The following is a 12,628-nucleotide window of genomic DNA, read 5'->3' as shown; positions in this document are numbered from 1 at the left end:
GTTGCGAAAACTGAACAGCAGAAGTTTCTTGTGCCAAGTAGTAAACTTCTTTTTTTTAGATTGTCACTGATTCTGATATGCATCATTTCCCATATGGTCTAGCGGTTAGGATTCCTGGTTCTCACCCAGGCGGCCCGGGTTCGACTCCCGGTATGGGAAAGTACCCTTTTCTGTACTACCGCCAACTTTCAAAGACTGACACGTTGTTTTCGGACCAAAGTATTTCAGGTACAATTTGGATTTAAGCATCAAAAATGCTGAACACCAGCTCCCTGTGACTTTTCATAGCTCAAACCATTCCCAACTACCTCTTTTTACACCAAAAGTGTTAAGAGACTCAACAACCCATGTGTACTATCTGTCATTTGGGTTCACAATTCCTTAACTATCAGAATTGTTTTAGAACTGAAAGGGAAAGTTCTAAGTTGGGGACAAGATCTCTTAAGAAAAGAGGAATATGCTGCCCCGTGTGAGGATCGAACTCACGACCTTCAGATTATGAGACTGACGCACTACCTACTGCGCTAACGAGGCAAGACACACATGCTAATCTGCAGACATTTCTTGTGCAAGGCACGAAACTTATTTTTTTCATATTGTCAATGAGTTTGAAGGTATCTATTCCCATATGGTCTAGCGGTTAGGATTCCTGGTTTTCACCCAGGCGGCCCGGGTTCGACTCCCGGTATGGGAATGCACTTTTTTCTGTACTACTGCCAACATTCAAAGACCGAAATGTGTTTTGCAGATAAAAGTATTTCAGATAGAATTTGCACAATGCAGTCACAAATGCTAAACACCAGGGTATTTGTCATTCATTCTGACCTTTTGCACAAGATTTAATTTTGTTTCATAGCTTAACTCATTCTCAACTACACCTTTTTACTCCAAAGTGTTAAGGGACTCAACAATCCATGTGTTCTGTCTGTCGTTAGGGCTCCTACTTCCTTTCCAATCGGAAACGTTTCAGAAATTAATGGGAAAGTTCTGAGTTGGTAACAAAATCTCTTGAGAAAAGGAGGGAGTATTACCACGTGTGAGGAATAAAATCATATTCTTCAGATTACCAACTGATATGCTAATTATGGTGTTCATGTGGTAAGTTTTAGCTTTAGTGATGTAAAAGTTATTCAATCAAAGCATAAAACTTCTTTTTTTTTTTTTTTTTTTTTTTTTAAACTGTTTTGTTGGATAGTGTAAAGCTTTACCCATGTGGAAAAGGACCTAGTATCCCTGGTTTACTGGTTCAATTCCTGCTATGGGAGTGACCCTCCTTTGGTACATGTACGCACATTCAAAAGCTGCCACGTACCTTGTAGATGGAATCAGTTTAGGTTTGAGCTGCTCTATGCAGCAAAAATGTCAACCACCAGAGTTTTTGGATATTTATTTGCACCACATACCATTGGAGGTCAAATCTCAAACCATTCCTATTTCTCTTATTTAACTCCTAGGTTTTAAGGGACTCAGCAACCCTTTTTTCCCTGTCTGTCATTAGAGCTCTCCTCCTTGCTGCAATCGGTTATGTTTTGGTACTGAATGGGAAAAATCGGTGGCTCTCTAGCCACGATGGAGACAGAATTGATTGAAAAAACAAGGGGCCAGTGCCTCTTCTGACCATCAAACGTTCAACCTTCAGCTTATGAGACTGATTTGCTTCCTACTGTGTTAACGAGGCAAGTTGCGAAAACTGAACAGCAGAAGTTTCTTGTGCCAAGTAGTAAACTTCTTTTTTTTAGATTGTCACTGATTCTGATATGCATCATTTCCCATATGGTCTAGCGGTTAGGATTCCTGGTTCTCACCCAGGCGGCCCGGGTTCGACTCCCGGTATGGGAAAGTACCCTTTTCTGTACTACCGCCAACTTTCAAAGACTGACACGTTGTTTTCGGACCAAAGTATTTCAGGTACAATTTGGATTTAAGCATCAAAAATGCTGAACACCAGCTCCCTGTGACTTTTCATAGCTCAAACCATTCCCAACTACCTCTTTTTACACCAAAAGTGTTAAGAGACTCAACAACCCATGTGTACTATCTGTCATTTGGGTTCACAATTCCTTAACTATCAGAATTGTTTTAGAACTGAAAGGGAAAGTTCTAAGTTGGGGACAAGATCTCTTAAGAAAAGAGGAATATGCTGCCCCGTGTGAGGATCGAACTCACGACCTTCAGATTATGAGACTGACGCACTACCTACTGCGCTAACGAGGCAAGACACACATGCTAATCTGCAGACATTTCTTGTGCAAGGCACGAAACTTATTTTTTTCATATTGTCAATGAGTTTGAAGGTATCTATTCCCATATGGTCTAGCGGTTAGGATTCCTGGTTTTCACCCAGGCGGCCCGGGTTCGACTCCCGGTATGGGAATGCACTTTTTTCTGTACTACTGCCAACATTCAAAGACCGAAATGTGTTTTGCAGATAAAAGTATTTCAGATAGAATTTGCACAATGCAGTCACAAATGCTAAACACCAGGGTATTTGTCATTCATTCTGACCTTTTGCACAAGATTTAATTTTGTTTCATAGCTTAACTCATTCTCAACTACACCTTTTTACTCCAAAGTGTTAAGGGACTCAACAATCCATGTGTTCTGTCTGTCGTTAGGGCTCCTACTTCCTTTCCAATCGGAAACGTTTCAGAAATTAATGGGAAAGTTCTGAGTTGGTAACAAAATCTCTTGAGAAAAGGAGGGAGTATTACCACGTGTGAGGAATAAAATCATATTCTTCAGATTACCAACTGATATGCTAATTATGGTGTTCATGTGGTAAGTTTTAGCTTTAGTGATGTAAAAGTTATTCAATCAAAGCATAAAACTTCTTTTTTTTTTTTTTTTTTTTTTTTTTAAACTGTTTTGTTGGATAGTGTAAAGCTTTACCCATGTGGAAAAGGACCTAGTATCCCTGGTTTACTGGTTCAATTCCTGCTATGGGAGTGACCCTCCTTTGGTACATGTACGCACATTCAAAAGCTGCCACGTACCTTGTAGATGGAATCAGTTTAGGTTTGAGCTGCTCTATGCAGCAAAAATGTCAACCACCAGAGTTTTTGGATATTTATTTGCACCACATACCATTGGAGGTCAAATCTCAAACCATTCCTATTTCTCTTATTTAACTCCTAGGTTTTAAGGGACTCAGCAACCCTTTTTTCCCTGTCTGTCATTAGAGCTCTCCTCCTTGCTGCAATCGGTTATGTTTTGGTACTGAATGGGAAAAATCGGTGGCTCTCTAGCCACGATGGAGACAGAATTGATTGAAAAAACAAGGGGCCAGTGCCTCTTCTGACCATCAAACGTTCAACCTTCAGCTTATGAGACTGATTTGCTTCCTACTGTGTTAACGAGGCAAGTTGCGAAAACTGAACAGCAGAAGTTTCTTGTGCCAAGTAGTAAACTTCTTTTTTTTAGATTGTCACTGATTCTGATATGCATCATTTCCCATATGGTCTAGCGGTTAGGATTCCTGGTTCTCACCCAGGCGGCCCGGGTTCGACTCCCGGTATGGGAAAGTACCCTTTTCTGTACTACCGCCAACTTTCAAAGACTGACACGTTGTTTTCGGACCAAAGTATTTCAGGTACAATTTGGATTTAAGCATCAAAAATGCTGAACACCAGCTCCCTGTGACTTTTCATAGCTCAAACCATTCCCAACTACCTCTTTTTACACCAAAAGTGTTAAGAGACTCAACAACCCATGTGTACTATCTGTCATTTGGGTTCACAATTCCTTAACTATCAGAATTGTTTTAGAACTGAAAGGGAAAGTTCTAAGTTGGGGACAAGATCTCTTAAGAAAAGAGGAATATGCTGCCCCGTGTGAGGATCGAACTCACGACCTTCAGATTATGAGACTGACGCACTACCTACTGCGCTAACGAGGCAAGACACACATGCTAATCTGCAGACATTTCTTGTGCAAGGCACGAAACTTATTTTTTTCATATTGTCAATGAGTTTGAAGGTATCTATTCCCATATGGTCTAGCGGTTAGGATTCCTGGTTTTCACCCAGGCGGCCCGGGTTCGACTCCCGGTATGGGAATGCACTTTTTTCTGTACTACTGCCAACATTCAAAGACCGAAATGTGTTTTGCAGATAAAAGTATTTCAGATAGAATTTGCACAATGCAGTCACAAATGCTAAACACCAGGGTATTTGTCATTCATTCTGACCTTTTGCACAAGATTTAATTTTGTTTCATAGCTTAACTCATTCTCAACTACACCTTTTTACTCCAAAGTGTTAAGGGACTCAACAATCCATGTGTTCTGTCTGTCGTTAGGGCTCCTACTTCCTTTCCAATCGGAAACGTTTCAGAAATTAATGGGAAAGTTCTGAGTTGGTAACAAAATCTCTTGAGAAAAGGAGGGAGTATTACCACGTGTGAGGAATAAAATCATATTCTTCAGATTACCAACTGATATGCTAATTATGGTGTTCATGTGGTAAGTTTTAGCTTTAGTGATGTAAAAGTTATTCAATCAAAGCATAAAACTTCTTTTTTTTTTTTTTTTTTTAAACTGTTTTGTTGGATAGTGTAAAGCTTTACCCATGTGGAAAAGGACCTAGTATCCCTGGTTTACTGGTTCAATTCCTGCTATGGGAGTGACCCTCCTTTGGTACATGTACGCACATTCAAAAGCTGCCACGTACCTTGTAGATGGAACCAGTTTAGGTTTGAGCTGCTCTATGCAGCAAAAATGTCAACCACCAGAGTTTTTGGATATTTATTTGCACCACATACCATTGGAGGTCAAATCTCAAACCATTCTTATTTCTCTTATTTAACTCCTAGGTTTTAAGGGACTCAGCAACCCTTTTTTCCCTGTCTGTCATTAGAGCTCTCCTCCTTGCTGCAATCGGTTATGTTTTGGTACTGAATGGGAAAAATCGGTGGCTCTCTAGCCACGATGGAGACAGAATTGATTGAAAAAACAAGGGGCCAGTGCCTCTTCTGACCATCAAACGTTCAACCTTCAGCTTATGAGACTGATTTGCTTCCTACTGTGTTAACGAGGCAAGTTGCGAAAACTGAACAGCAGAAGTTTCTTGTGCCAATTAGTAAACTTCTTTTTTTTAGATTGTCACTGATTCTGATATGCATCATTTCCCATATGGTCTAGCGGTTAGGATTCCTGGTTCTCACCCAGGCGGCCCGGGTTCGACTCCCGGTATGGGAAAGTACCCTTTTCTGTACTACCGCCAACTTTCAAAGACTGACACGTTGTTTTCGGACCAAAGTATTTCAGGTACAATTTGGATTTAAGCGTCAAAAATGCTGAACACCAGCTCCCTGTGACTTTTCATAGCTCAAACCATTCCCAACTACCTCTTTTTACACCAAAAGTGTTAAGAGACTCAACAACCCATGTGTACTATCTGTCATTTGGGTTCACAATTCCTTAACTATCGAATTGTTTTAGAACTGAAAGGGAAAGTTCTAAGTTGGGGACAAGATCTCTTAAGAAAAGAGGAATATGCTGCCCCGTGTGAGGATCGAACTCACGACCTTCAGATTATGAGACTGACGCACTACCTACTGCGCTAACGAGGCAAGACACACATGCTAATCTGCAGACATTTCTTGTGCAAGGCACGAAACTTATTTTTTTCATATTGTCAATGAGTTTGAAGGTATCTATTCCCATATGGTCTAGCGGTTAGGATTCCTGGTTTTCACCCAGGCGGCCCGGGTTCGACTCCCGGTATGGGAATGCACTTTTTTCTGTACTACTGCCAACATTCAAAGACCGAAATGTGTTTTGCAGATAAAAGTATTTCAGATAGAATTTGCACAATGCAGTCACAAATGCTAAACACCAGGGTATTTGTCATTCATTCTGACCTTTTGCACAAGATTTAATTTTGTTTCATAGCTTAACTCATTCTCAACTACACCTTTTTACTCCAAAGTGTTAAGGGACTCAACAATCCATGTGTTCTGTCTGTCGTTAGGGCTCCTACTTCCTTTCCAATCGGAAACGTTTCAGAAATTAATGGGAAAGTTCTGAGTTGGTAACAAAATCTCTTGAGAAAAGGAGGGAGTATTACCACGTGTGAGGAATAAAATCATATTCTTCAGATTACCAACTGATATGCTAATTATGGTGTTCATGTGGTAAGTTTTAGCTTTAGTGATGTAAAAGTTATTCAATCAAAGCATAAAAATTCTTTTTTTTTTTTTTTTTTTTAAACTGTTTTGTTGGATAGTGTAAAGCTTTACCCATGTGGAAAAGGACCTAGTATCCCTGGTTTACTGGTTCAATTCCTGCTATGGGAGTGACCCTCCTTTGGTACATGTACGCACATTCAAAAGCTGCCACGTACCTTGTAGATGGAATCAGTTTAGGTTTGAGCTGCTCTATGCAGCAAAAATGTCAACCACCAGAGTTTTTGGATATTTATTTGCACCACATACCATTGGAGGTCAAATCTCAAACCATTCTTATTTCTCTTATTTAACTCCTAGGTTTTAAGGGACTCAGCAACCCTTTTTTCCCTGTCTGTCATTAGAGCTCTCCTCCTTGCTGCAATCGGTTATGTTTTGGTACTGAATGGGAAAAATCGGTGGCTCTCTAGCCACGATGGAGACAGAATTGATTGAAAAAACAAGGGGCCAGTGCCTCTTCTGACCATCAAACGTTCAACCTTCAGCTTATGAGACTGATTTGCTTCCTACTGTGTTAACGAGGCAAGTTGCGAAAACTGAACAGCAGAAGTTTCTTGTGCCAATTAGTAAACTTCTTTTTTTTAGATTGTCACTGATTCTGATATGCATCATTTCCCATATGGTCTAGCGGTTAGGATTCCTGGTTCTCACCCAGGCGGCCCGGGTTCGACTCCCGGTATGGGAAAGTACCCTTTTCTGTACTACCGCCAACTTTCAAAGACTGACACGTTGTTTTCGGACCAAAGTATTTCAGGTACAATTTGGATTTAAGCGTCAAAAATGCTGAACACCAGCTCCCTGTGACTTTTCATAGCTCAAACCATTCCCAACTACCTCTTTTTACACCAAAAGTGTTAAGAGACTCAACAACCCATGTGTACTATCTGTCATTTGGGTTCACAATTCCTTAACTATCAGAATTGTTTTAGAACTGAAAGGGAAAGTTCTAAGTTGGGGACAAGATCTCTTAAGAAAAGAGGAATATGCTGCCCCGTGTGAGGATCGAACTCACGACCTTCAGATTATGAGACTGACGCACTACCTACTGCGCTAACGAGGCAAGACACACATGCTAATCTGCAGACATTTCTTGTGCAAGGCACGAAACTTATTTTTTTCATATTGTCAATGAGTTTGAAGGTATCTATTCCCATATGGTCTAGCGGTTAGGATTCCTGGTTTTCACCCAGGCGGCCCGGGTTCGACTCCCGGTATGGGAATGCACTTTTTTCTGTACTACTGCCAACATTCAAAGACCGAAATGTGTTTTGCAGATAAAAGTATTTCAGATAGAATTTGCACAATGCAGTCACAAATGCTAAACACCAGGGTATTTGTCATTCATTCTGACCTTTTGCACAAGATTTAATTTTGTTTCATAGCTTAACTCATTCTCAACTACACCTTTTTACTCCAAAGTGTTAAGGGACTCAACAATCCATGTGTTCTGTCTGTCGTTAGGGCTCCTACTTCCTTTCCAATCGGAAACGTTTCAGAAATTAATGGGAAAGTTCTGAGTTGGTAACAAAATCTCTTGAGAAAAGGAGGGAGTATTACCACGTGTGAGGAATAAAATCATATTCTTCAGATTACCAACTGATATGCTAATTATGGTGTTCATGTGGTAAGTTTTAGCTTTAGTGATGTAAAAGTTATTCAATCAAAGCATAAAACTTCTTTTTTTTTTTTTTTTTTTTTAACTGTTTTGTTGGATAGTGTAAAGCTTTACCCATGTGGAAAAGGACCTAGTATCCCTGGTTTACTGGTTCAATTCCTGCTATGGGAGTGACCCTCCTTTGGTACATGTACGCACATTCAAAAGCTGCCACGTACCTTGTAGATGGAATCAGTTTAGGTTTGAGCTGCTCTATGCAGCAAAAATGTCAACCACCAGAGTTTTTGGATATTTATTTGCACCACATACCATTGGAGGTCAAATCTCAAACCATTCCTATTTCTCTTATTTAACTCCTAGGTTTTAAGGGACTCAGCAACCCTTTTTTCCCTGTCTGTCATTAGAGCTCTCCTCCTTGCTGCAATCGGTTATGTTTTGGTACTGAATGGGAAAAATCGGTGGCTCTCTAGCCACGATGGAGACAGAATTGATTGAAAAAACAAGGGGCCAGTGCCTCTTCTGACCATCAAACGTTCAACCTTCAGCTTATGAGACTGATTTGCTTCCTACTGTGTTAACGAGGCAAGTTGCGAAAACTGAACAGCAGAAGTTTCTTGTGCCAAGTAGTAAACTTCTTTTTTTTAGATTGTCACTGATTCTGATATGCATCATTTCCCATATGGTCTAGCGGTTAGGATTCCTGGTTCTCACCCAGGCGGCCCGGGTTCGACTCCCGGTATGGGAAAGTACCCTTTTCTGTACTACCGCCAACTTTCAAAGACTGACACGTTGTTTTCGGACCAAAGTATTTCAGGTACAATTTGGATTTAAGCATCAAAAATGCTGAACACCAGCTCCCTGTGACTTTTCATAGCTCAAACCATTCCCAACTACCTCTTTTTACACCAAAAGTGTTAAGAGACTCAACAACCCATGTGTACTATCTGTCATTTGGGTTCACAATTCCTTAACTATCAGAATTGTTTTAGAACTGAAAGGGAAAGTTCTAAGTTGGGGACAAGATCTCTTAAGAAAAGAGGAATATGCTGCCCCGTGTGAGGATCGAACTCACGACCTTCAGATTATGAGACTGACGCACTACCTACTGCGCTAACGAGGCAAGACACACATGCTAATCTGCAGACATTTCTTGTGCAAGGCACGAAACTTATTTTTTTCATATTGTCAATGAGTTTGAAGGTATCTATTCCCATATGGTCTAGCGGTTAGGATTCCTGGTTTTCACCCAGGCGGCCCGGGTTCGACTCCCGGTATGGGAATGCACTTTTTTCTGTACTACTGCCAACATTCAAAGACCGAAATGTGTTTTGCAGATAAAAGTATTTCAGATAGAATTTGCACAATGCAGTCACAAATGCTAAACACCAGGGTATTTGTCATTCATTCTGACCTTTTGCACAAGATTTAATTTTGTTTCATAGCTTAACTCATTCTCAACTACACCTTTTTACTCCAAAGTGTTAAGGGACTCAACAATCCATGTGTTCTGTCTGTCGTTAGGGCTCCTACTTCCTTTCCAATCGGAAACGTTTCAGAAATTAATGGGAAAGTTCTGAGTTGGTAACAAAATCTCTTGAGAAAAGGAGGGAGTATTACCACGTGTGAGGAATAAAATCATATTCTTCAGATTACCAACTGATATGCTAATTATGGTGTTCATGTGGTAAGTTTTAGCTTTAGTGATGTAAAAGTTATTCAATCAAAGCATAAAACTTCTTTTTTTTTTTTTTTTTTTAAACTGTTTTGTTGGATAGTGTAAAGCTTTACCCATGTGGAAAAGGACCTAGTATCCCTGGTTTACTGGTTCAATTCCTGCTATGGGAGTGACCCTCCTTTGGTACATGTACGCACATTCAAAAGCTGCCACGTACCTTGTAGATGGAACCAGTTTAGGTTTGAGCTGCTCTATGCAGCAAAAATGTCAACCACCAGAGTTTTTGGATATTTATTTGCACCACATACCATTGGAGGTCAAATCTCAAACCATTCTTATTTCTCTTATTTAACTCCTAGGTTTTAAGGGACTCAGCAACCCTTTTTTCCCTGTCTGTCATTAGAGCTCTCCTCCTTGCTGCAATCGGTTATGTTTTGGTACTGAATGGGAAAAATCGGTGGCTCTCTAGCCACGATGGAGACAGAATTGATTGAAAAAACAAGGGGCCAGTGCCTCTTCTGACCATCAAACGTTCAACCTTCAGCTTATGAGACTGATTTGCTTCCTACTGTGTTAACGAGGCAAGTTGCGAAAACTGAACAGCAGAAGTTTCTTGTGCCAATTAGTAAACTTCTTTTTTTTAGATTGTCACTGATTCTGATATGCATCATTTCCCATATGGTCTAGCGGTTAGGATTCCTGGTTCTCACCCAGGCGGCCCGGGTTCGACTCCCGGTATGGGAAAGTACCCTTTTCTGTACTACCGCCAACTTTCAAAGACTGACACGTTGTTTTCGGACCAAAGTATTTCAGGTACAATTTGGATTTAAGCGTCAAAAATGCTGAACACCAGCTCCCTGTGACTTTTCATAGCTCAAACCATTCCCAACTACCTCTTTTTACACCAAAAGTGTTAAGAGACTCAACAACCCATGTGTACTATCTGTCATTTGGGTTCACAATTCCTTAACTATCAGAATTGTTTTAGAACTGAAAGGGAAAGTTCTAAGTTGGGGACAAGATCTCTTAAGAAAAGAGGAATATGCTGCCCCGTGTGAGGATCGAACTCACGACCTTCAGATTATGAGACTGACGCACTACCTACTGCGCTAACGAGGCAAGACACACATGCTAATCTGCAGACATTTCTTGTGCAAGGCACGAAACTTATTTTTTTCATATTGTCAATGAGTTTGAAGGTATCTATTCCCATATGGTCTAGCGGTTAGGATTCCTGGTTTTCACCCAGGCGGCCCGGGTTCGACTCCCGGTATGGGAATGCACTTTTTTCTGTACTACTGCCAACATTCAAAGACCGAAATGTGTTTTGCAGATAAAAGTATTTCAGATAGAATTTGCACAATGCAGTCACAAATGCTAAACACCAGGGTATTTGTCATTCATTCTGACCTTTTGCACAAGATTTAATTTTGTTTCATAGCTTAACTCATTCTCAACTACACCTTTTTACTCCAAAGTGTTAAGGGACTCAACAATCCATGTGTTCTGTCTGTCGTTAGGGCTCCTACTTCCTTTCCAATCGGAAACGTTTCAGAAATTAATGGGAAAGTTCTGAGTTGGTAACAAAATCTCTTGAGAAAAGGAGGGAGTATTACCACGTGTGAGGAATAAAATCATATTCTTCAGATTACCAACTGATATGCTAATTATGGTGTTCATGTGGTAAGTTTTAGCTTTAGTGATGTAAAAGTTATTCAATCAAAGCATAAAAATTCTTTTTTTTTTTTTTTTTTTTTAAACTGTTTTGTTGGATAGTGTAAAGCTTTACCCATGTGGAAAAGGACCTAGTATCCCTGGTTTACTGGTTCAATTCCTGCTATGGGAGTGACCCTCCTTTGGTACATGTACGCACATTCAAAAGCTGCCACGTACCTTGTAGATGGAATCAGTTTAGGTTTGAGCTGCTCTATGCAGCAAAAATGTCAACCACCAGAGTTTTTGGATATTTATTTGCACCACATACCATTGGAGGTCAAATCTCAAACCATTCTTATTTCTCTTATTTAACTCCTAGGTTTTAAGGGACTCAGCAACCCTTTTTTCCCTGTCTGTCATTAGAGCTCTCCTCCTTGCTGCAATCGGTTATGTTTTGGTACTGAATGGGAAAAATCGGTGGCTCTCTAGCCATGATGGAGACAGAATTGATTGAAAAAACAAGGGGCCAGTGCCTCTTCTGACCATCAAACGTTCAACCTTCAGCTTATGAGACTGATTTGCTTCCTACTGTGTTAACGAGGCAAGTTGCGAAAACTGAACAGCAGAAGTTTCTTGTGCCAATTAGTAAACTTCTTTTTTTTAGATTGTCACTGATTCTGATATGCATCATTTCCCATATGGTCTAGCGGTTAGGATTCCTGGTTCTCACCCAGGCGGCCCGGGTTCGACTCCCGGTATGGGAAAGTACCCTTTTCTGTACTACCGCCAACTTTCAAAGACTGACACGTTGTTTTCGGACCAAAGTATTTCAGGTACAATTTGGATTTAAGCGTCAAAAATGCTGAACACCAGCTCCCTGTGACTTTTCATAGCTCAAACCATTCCCAACTACCTCTTTTTACACCAAAAGTGTTAAGAGACTCAACAACCCATGTGTACTATCTGTCATTTGGGTTCACAATTCCTTAACTATCAGAATTGTTTTAGAACTGAAAGGGAAAGTTCTAAGTTGGGGACAAGATCTCTTAAGAAAAGAGGAATATGCTGCCCCGTGTGAGGATCGAACTCACGACCTTCAGATTATGAGACTGACGCGCTACCTACTGCGCTAACGAGGCAAGACACACATGCTAATCTGCAGACATTTCTTGTGCAAGGCACGAAACTTATTTTTTTCATATTGTCAATGAGTTTGAAGGTATCTATTCCCATATGGTCTAGCGGTTAGGATTCCTGGTTTTCACCCAGGCGGCCCGGGTTCGACTCCCGGTATGGGAATGCACTTTTTTCTGTACTACTGCCAACATTCAAAGACCGAAATGTGTTTTGCAGATAAAAGTATTTCAGATAGAATTTGCACAATGCAGTCACAAATGCTAAACACCAGGGTATTTGTCATTCATTCTGACCTTTTGCACAAGATTTAATTTTGTTTCATAGCTTAACTCATTCTCAACTACACCTTTTTACTCCAAAGT

The 12,628-nt window shown here is 40.4% G+C and overlaps 24 non-coding genes across 24 annotated transcripts; 16 read left to right on the top strand and 8 right to left on the bottom strand.

The window, feature by feature from the left end:
* Positions 1-87: 87 nt before the first annotated feature.
* On the top strand, positions 88-159 carry TRNAE-CUC (transfer RNA glutamic acid (anticodon CUC)). Its single transcript has one exon. It is a non-coding gene; the product is annotated as a tRNA-Glu (tRNA).
* A 302-nt stretch (positions 160-461) lies between these two features.
* Positions 462-534, bottom strand: TRNAM-CAU (transfer RNA methionine (anticodon CAU)). The gene has a single exon. It is a non-coding gene; the product is annotated as a tRNA-Met (tRNA).
* Positions 535-622: 88 nt separating this feature from the next.
* TRNAE-UUC (transfer RNA glutamic acid (anticodon UUC)) lies at positions 623-694 on the top strand. The gene has a single exon. It is a non-coding gene; the product is annotated as a tRNA-Glu (tRNA).
* A 1,073-nt stretch (positions 695-1,767) lies between these two features.
* TRNAE-CUC (transfer RNA glutamic acid (anticodon CUC)) lies at positions 1,768-1,839 on the top strand. Its single transcript has one exon. It is a non-coding gene; the product is annotated as a tRNA-Glu (tRNA).
* A 302-nt stretch (positions 1,840-2,141) lies between these two features.
* On the bottom strand, positions 2,142-2,214 carry TRNAM-CAU (transfer RNA methionine (anticodon CAU)). Its single transcript has one exon. It is a non-coding gene; the product is annotated as a tRNA-Met (tRNA).
* Positions 2,215-2,302: 88 nt separating this feature from the next.
* Positions 2,303-2,374, top strand: TRNAE-UUC (transfer RNA glutamic acid (anticodon UUC)). The gene has a single exon. It is a non-coding gene; the product is annotated as a tRNA-Glu (tRNA).
* A 1,074-nt stretch (positions 2,375-3,448) lies between these two features.
* TRNAE-CUC (transfer RNA glutamic acid (anticodon CUC)) lies at positions 3,449-3,520 on the top strand. Its single transcript has one exon. It is a non-coding gene; the product is annotated as a tRNA-Glu (tRNA).
* Positions 3,521-3,822: 302 nt separating this feature from the next.
* TRNAM-CAU (transfer RNA methionine (anticodon CAU)) lies at positions 3,823-3,895 on the bottom strand. The gene has a single exon. It is a non-coding gene; the product is annotated as a tRNA-Met (tRNA).
* Positions 3,896-3,983: 88 nt separating this feature from the next.
* TRNAE-UUC (transfer RNA glutamic acid (anticodon UUC)) lies at positions 3,984-4,055 on the top strand. Its single transcript has one exon. It is a non-coding gene; the product is annotated as a tRNA-Glu (tRNA).
* Positions 4,056-5,122: 1,067 nt separating this feature from the next.
* Positions 5,123-5,194, top strand: TRNAE-CUC (transfer RNA glutamic acid (anticodon CUC)). Its single transcript has one exon. It is a non-coding gene; the product is annotated as a tRNA-Glu (tRNA).
* Positions 5,195-5,495: 301 nt separating this feature from the next.
* Positions 5,496-5,568, bottom strand: TRNAM-CAU (transfer RNA methionine (anticodon CAU)). Its single transcript has one exon. It is a non-coding gene; the product is annotated as a tRNA-Met (tRNA).
* An 88-nt stretch (positions 5,569-5,656) lies between these two features.
* TRNAE-UUC (transfer RNA glutamic acid (anticodon UUC)) lies at positions 5,657-5,728 on the top strand. The gene has a single exon. It is a non-coding gene; the product is annotated as a tRNA-Glu (tRNA).
* Positions 5,729-6,796: 1,068 nt separating this feature from the next.
* Positions 6,797-6,868, top strand: TRNAE-CUC (transfer RNA glutamic acid (anticodon CUC)). The gene has a single exon. It is a non-coding gene; the product is annotated as a tRNA-Glu (tRNA).
* A 302-nt stretch (positions 6,869-7,170) lies between these two features.
* Positions 7,171-7,243, bottom strand: TRNAM-CAU (transfer RNA methionine (anticodon CAU)). The gene has a single exon. It is a non-coding gene; the product is annotated as a tRNA-Met (tRNA).
* An 88-nt stretch (positions 7,244-7,331) lies between these two features.
* TRNAE-UUC (transfer RNA glutamic acid (anticodon UUC)) lies at positions 7,332-7,403 on the top strand. Its single transcript has one exon. It is a non-coding gene; the product is annotated as a tRNA-Glu (tRNA).
* Positions 7,404-8,471: 1,068 nt separating this feature from the next.
* On the top strand, positions 8,472-8,543 carry TRNAE-CUC (transfer RNA glutamic acid (anticodon CUC)). The gene has a single exon. It is a non-coding gene; the product is annotated as a tRNA-Glu (tRNA).
* Positions 8,544-8,845: 302 nt separating this feature from the next.
* Positions 8,846-8,918, bottom strand: TRNAM-CAU (transfer RNA methionine (anticodon CAU)). Its single transcript has one exon. It is a non-coding gene; the product is annotated as a tRNA-Met (tRNA).
* Positions 8,919-9,006: 88 nt separating this feature from the next.
* Positions 9,007-9,078, top strand: TRNAE-UUC (transfer RNA glutamic acid (anticodon UUC)). The gene has a single exon. It is a non-coding gene; the product is annotated as a tRNA-Glu (tRNA).
* Positions 9,079-10,145: 1,067 nt separating this feature from the next.
* On the top strand, positions 10,146-10,217 carry TRNAE-CUC (transfer RNA glutamic acid (anticodon CUC)). Its single transcript has one exon. It is a non-coding gene; the product is annotated as a tRNA-Glu (tRNA).
* A 302-nt stretch (positions 10,218-10,519) lies between these two features.
* On the bottom strand, positions 10,520-10,592 carry TRNAM-CAU (transfer RNA methionine (anticodon CAU)). The gene has a single exon. It is a non-coding gene; the product is annotated as a tRNA-Met (tRNA).
* An 88-nt stretch (positions 10,593-10,680) lies between these two features.
* Positions 10,681-10,752, top strand: TRNAE-UUC (transfer RNA glutamic acid (anticodon UUC)). Its single transcript has one exon. It is a non-coding gene; the product is annotated as a tRNA-Glu (tRNA).
* Positions 10,753-11,821: 1,069 nt separating this feature from the next.
* TRNAE-CUC (transfer RNA glutamic acid (anticodon CUC)) lies at positions 11,822-11,893 on the top strand. Its single transcript has one exon. It is a non-coding gene; the product is annotated as a tRNA-Glu (tRNA).
* Positions 11,894-12,195: 302 nt separating this feature from the next.
* Positions 12,196-12,268, bottom strand: TRNAM-CAU (transfer RNA methionine (anticodon CAU)). The gene has a single exon. It is a non-coding gene; the product is annotated as a tRNA-Met (tRNA).
* Positions 12,269-12,356: 88 nt separating this feature from the next.
* Positions 12,357-12,428, top strand: TRNAE-UUC (transfer RNA glutamic acid (anticodon UUC)). Its single transcript has one exon. It is a non-coding gene; the product is annotated as a tRNA-Glu (tRNA).
* The last annotated feature ends 200 nt before the right edge of the window (positions 12,429-12,628 follow it).

The sequence above is a fragment of the Ranitomeya variabilis genome, chromosome 5 (genome assembly GCF_051348905.1).
Source record: "Ranitomeya variabilis isolate aRanVar5 chromosome 5, aRanVar5.hap1, whole genome shotgun sequence".
Classification (NCBI taxonomy): domain Eukaryota; kingdom Metazoa; phylum Chordata; class Amphibia; order Anura; family Dendrobatidae; genus Ranitomeya; species Ranitomeya variabilis.
The sequence above is the reverse complement of the archived record's forward strand: the minus strand, read 5'-3'. Positions and strand labels throughout refer to the sequence as shown.